Source organism: Jatropha curcas, chromosome 2, assembly GCF_041381405.1.
Source record: "Jatropha curcas cultivar XTBG-Jc1 chromosome 2, XTBG_Jcur_1.0, whole genome shotgun sequence".
Lineage (NCBI taxonomy): Eukaryota > Viridiplantae > Streptophyta > Magnoliopsida > Malpighiales > Euphorbiaceae > Jatropha > Jatropha curcas.
Window position 1 is genome coordinate 6,465,529 of NC_143152.1, and position 5,621 is coordinate 6,471,149.

Sequence of the window (5,621 nt, forward strand, 5' to 3'; positions counted from 1 at the left end):
ACCGATTAATTTAGAAAAGATAACCACCAAAATGGGTTACTACAATAAGATAAATACTTGGCAAGCTTAAAGCCCAAAACCCCAAAACCCCAAACCCCAAAACCCCAAGCCCAAAGTTGGAGGTCCAAGCCCATATTCTAGAATACTCCACAATTCTCCACACATGAGATGTAATGAAAAAATCTTACCTAACTCTAGAATGTTCCTCATAATCTTTACCGTACATTTTTGTAAACAAATCTTAGCCGTATATTGAGGAGGTGAAAATGCCTATAAATACCACCCCTCCTCTCATTTGTAACAAACCAAGCAAACACCCAGCAAAAATCAAGTAAGTAATCATTTCCTTAAGCTTTGTGAATGTTTGCTTCTTATTAATATAATTATATTTGGTGTTTTGTGTTAGTATTATTTTGGTTGCCTTTCCCGTTATTATTTTTGTTGTTATAAATTATTAATCAATTTTGGAGTTTATCACTGCGCTGATAACTAACAAGTGGTATCAGAGCATTAATCCCAACAGGATCAGTGTCCATTTTTTTTTTCTTTAAAGAAGTCTTAGATTTTACTTTTTTCTCATTTTTGTTTCTTATAAGGATATGTCTATCATTTGACTCACTAATTCACTAAATTGGTGAAAATTATAGTAATCAAGAGCACTCGAACTTTTGATCTTATATTCTTCACACTAGTGAGAAAGCTAACCGGACTAAATAATTTATATAAATATTAAATTGGTAAATTTATTTTTTAAATATTTTTTATAAACAAAATAATCCTGCAGAATGTGTCCCTGTATGATACACCAGAGTTAATGAGTAATCCTATATAAATAATTATTAGATGATAAAAATCCAAATCTGAAGTGATTATTTATGTTTAAATCCATCTGTCCATAATTATCATATGAACATACAAAACATGGTGGGTGGGGTTGGGTATCCACAATGCCTTAATTGCCGAAGGAAATAAAAATGTAGAACTCTTGATATAAATAATTTGTTTGTTTTTTTATCAGCAAAATTTTATTTTATTAATAATAATTTCAGAAAAAAAAAATAATAAACCGTAGCAGTTAAAACCAAATCAGTAGGTACAATTCCATACGTAGGAGTGTTCAATAAATCAAAGTAAAAATTAACGATGCAACAAAATGTTTTGCTTAAAGTACATGAATGCATAAATTTATGCATGGCCTCATATATTTTGTGGAAACTTTCAGCTTTACAGAAAACTTGCATCTGTCTCTTTTTTAAGCTGAAACACATATCATGCAGTATTTCATTTCCAGGCAGGACAAACTATTAACGTGTCTTCTTATGCCAAGAGATTGGATTGACTGAGACTTCAAGCATTTTGTGTGCTAACGCGTTGAGGATTCATCTGATAATACATATATATGCCTTTTCTTTTTGACAGGTTAGATTCGTGAACATAAATATATATACAAACTTATTTTGGGTTGCACTTCAAATATCTGAAAAAAGTATAATTTAAAATGGTTTAGTCAAGATTTATGAGTGATCTTTATCTTTGCATTTGACGTCCTATCCAAAGACAACATCATTTCGCCTGGCGTATCAGGCTTTCTTGTTCCAAACATTTATTGACTTTGTGCTCAAAAATTTCCTTTTTCCTTTCTTTGGCGGTGGGTGTGGGTGTGGGTGTCGAATGATGCATTCCTATTCTTGTTGAGAATGTCTGGAATGACTTGATAGCCTATTAACATATCTAATTTTTTCTTGATTTCACATTCTGCCATCCAATGCAACGTCAAAGTTTTTTGAACAATTTATATTGCAGTTGGATAGATGCTGCTAATTCCTCACATGGGCATCCAGGAATAGCAATTTTACCCGACCACGGAGATATCCGGTCTAATTCGATCCGATTTTAGCTGGTTTGGATAGTGAATAAACAGGTCTAGGGAGGGATTTGATAATATTTTTACTAGGTTCGAGTTCAAGAAAAAAAAAAAAAAAGAAAGATTTCCTACCTTGTACATAAATTCCTCGTGTAGTATCTTTCACAGGGAGCATGAAATACTACAGCTTTGACTGATTATAGCTTATTACCATTGGAAATTGCTCCTGATGTTTTGTTGTAACTTGTAACTATATCGTGTTGCTGTGAGTAGATATTGTGCTCTTTTGTGTCAAGTACGTGCCTTTAATCAGTTTGGCATTGAGATTTTATTTTATTTTTCTCCTTTTAGGATAACATTATCATAGATGTAAGCATTTTAAAGTGTTGGTAAATTACCAATCAGATATGATCCGGTGGATCTTCTCAATTATATAAGGAAATAGGAGGTTTTGAGTTCGAGTCCGAGTCTTCTCGATCATAAATATTGTTACCAATTTAGTAAGTCCAAAAAGACTAAAATATAGGTTAAATTTTATAGTAAAGAATGTATGATGTTTACTTTGAAAAATAGATTTAATAGTCTTTAATCATTCTTAACAATGATATATTTTAGAATCCTGCAATTTGAGCAAACTTTTCAATAAAATTTTTAAATTACAAAAAAGCCGGTTTAGGACAGTCCATAACAGGGACGGCCCCTCAAATTAAAAAATTTTTAAAATTTTTTGTGTGAAAAATTCCTGAAAAAAAAAATTTCAGATTTTACTTCATATAATTAGTAAAATTATTTTTTAGCCCCTCTCAACTATTTGGGCTGAATCTATTAGTTCGTATATTTGGTGCGTTTCATACACATTTCCAGAGAACAAAACTATTTTAAAGATTTATCGGCAAAAAACGGTGTTGAGGTGCAAGACGATTGGTTTTAGTTGTAGTTTTAGATTATTGTTTCATTTCAAATGTAGTTTCGAATTTATCTTCTTATATGAGGAAGATTATTTGTTTGTACCGGTCATTTTTCAGATTTTTTCACTTAATATTTTCAAGAAAAAAATTATTTAAATCAGATCCATAATTTCACTTATGGACTAAATCTATGAAATTAAGAATATTTTAAAAAGTGTTACGATTTTATTTTTTTTTTTATGGTTAGAAATATCTTCATTTCAATAAGAGCATTTAATTTAATTGATTTGGTCTATAAAAAGAATCGATATACCCAATTTAGGTAAGTTTTTTCCATTTTCAAACAGGTCTAGGTATAAATAGGGGATTTATCTGCTTGGGATTAAATTCTTGATATTCCTGTTATGGTGATTTTGTTTGGCGCCTTTTGTTATTTGGATAATGATATAGAAGTAAGTGTAGATCTCATTTCCAATTGAAGGAAGAAATTTGAAGATAATTAAATCGGACTTGTAGAAGGACCATGAAGTCAAATAGTGACCATGAATAGCCACCAAATGGAGTAAGTGATCGCAAAATATTATGCTATGTCAATTCCATTAGATACTTCAAATCAAGATTGTGTTTTTTTATTCTTTATATACGTGGTTTATTATTAGATTTTTTATAAAAAATATAAAAACGTATTAATTTATATTTCATATTTATAAATAGTTTCCTTTTAATGAAATTTTTAATTTGATTTTCTCTAAAAAAAATTTTCAATTAAATACAACCGAATTGAAGTCCGAGGCGGTCAGCTTCCAATTCCATATTAGCTTTTCTATTGGTATTGAATCACAATCATCAAATTAGTTAAAAATCATTATAATTACTGTTCTTAGATCCTTGCCTCATAACACACCGACAAACTTGACTTTGCCAAGCTGAGATAACGCCAATCCACATGCCTCCATAGAAATTAAAAATTATATAAAAAATATATTGGAATGTCGAGAAAATTTGGATCAAAGGAAATTATGATACGCTTTTGCTTTTGTTTATTTTAATATAATTTTCCAGTTGGAAAGTGATTAAGTCTTTACTTATTTTCACACTACGCTAATGGTTAGGTTAGAGTGTGGTTTTTAACAGCAAGGTTGAATTTTGAGTTTCACTAGTATTTGGAGAGAGAAAAATAATTAAAATAAAATTTTCGTAGTTTTTGAACTTTAGAATAAAATTAAAAATCATTATGTTTAGATTAAGCATGATTTCTAAATATACTACACCTAAAATAGCCCACAATAAGAAATTTACATTACGATTCCAATTCACTCGGCTCAATAAATAAGATATTTATTCATTTATTTATTTATTTATTTTTACATTTTATTTTTATTTCACTAATTAAGCAATTTATTGATGGCCTAATGACTAAAAAAAAAAAACTTGAACTTTAACATAATTAATAATTTTGATGAATTTTTTTAATTGCTACAATTGATACCATGATGTAATTTTTTCTTAACAATTGTGGCCTCCGTCCATTAACCATTACTACTATGCTGATGTGGTTGTTAGGAGGCCCATCAATATGACATGTCACTTACTGACCGTAAATTTGCAAGGTATAAATGTCAAAAACTTGGCCAAAATTATTAAAAAAACTAAAGTTTAGAGTTTTTTTTATCCAATTTAAAAAAAAAAAAATGATAGTTTTTTTTTAGTCATTCGAAGTTGTCAACACTCGTGTTATAATTATTGAATGTTAAAGAAGACATAAAAACTCAAAATTATCAACATAGTAAAAGAGGGAAAACTCAATGTTGAATAATTAATCAATGAATCGTAAATCCGCTTTAATTCCATAATATTATTTATAGAAACCTATTCAACAACATTATCGTCTTTCTTTATACTAATTTTTGTTGAAATTTATTAATGTAAATTTATCATTTTTTTTTAAACTTATCCTTTTCTTTAGAAGGATAACATCAACTACCTTTACGCTAATCTTTCTTGAAAAATTTAGATATAAATGTAAATTTTTATCGAACTTTGTTTTTGAGATTTATTATATTTTAATTGTAAAGTTTGGCACCTTTCCAATTTTCAAGTTATATCTCCTTTTCAAATTTTTTCTTCCTTTTTTTTTTTCTATCATATAATTATTATTTTCAATTAATTCTTATTCAAATGAAATAACTTTTTTTAGCATAATATTCATTGTTTGTCAATTATTATTGTAATATATGTTATAATTAAATTTATAAAATATTTAACTATATTTATTAAATTAAAATTGAATATTACAAGTTATAAAATTATTTATTGATAAATAAATTACATAAATATTAAAAATTAATTTTAATAAAAAAATTTGGATTTATTGTCAAGTTGTATATGCACTTACCAATAGGCTATGCCTTGGTGTGCATGTAATGATCTTGACTAAAATTGATAAACAAACTTTGGCCTTATGACTAAAGAAACCATAAACTTTGGCCTTTTTAATAATTTTGGTCAATTCTGCTAATAATTATACCTTGCAAATTTACAATCAGTAAGTGACATGTTATGGTAAGGGTTCTACCAATGGCCACATCAGCATAGTGGTAATAGGTGATTGACAGAGGCCACAATTGTTAAGAAACTATTACTTCGCGACATCAATTGTAGCAATTAAAATAATTGACTAAAATTGTAAAAAGGCTAAAATTCAAGTTTTTTTAGTCATTAGGCAATTATTGATTTAGAATTCAAATGTTACTTTCTTTCTACATTTATTACTAAACAATTTATCAAAACCTACAACTTAAGACATATGTAACCTATACATGATAACTAATACTCTCTCTGTTCTAAAA

General features: G+C 28.1%; 1 long non-coding RNA gene across 1 annotated transcript; it reads left to right on the top strand.

The window, feature by feature from the left end:
• Positions 1-1,234: 1,234 nt before the first annotated feature.
• Positions 1,235-2,159, top strand: LOC149498142 (uncharacterized). Its single transcript, XR_016319375.1, has 2 exons — positions 1,235-1,419; positions 1,804-2,159. It is a non-coding gene; the product is annotated as an uncharacterized LOC149498142 (long non-coding RNA).
• Positions 2,160-5,621: the final 3,462 nt, after the last annotated feature.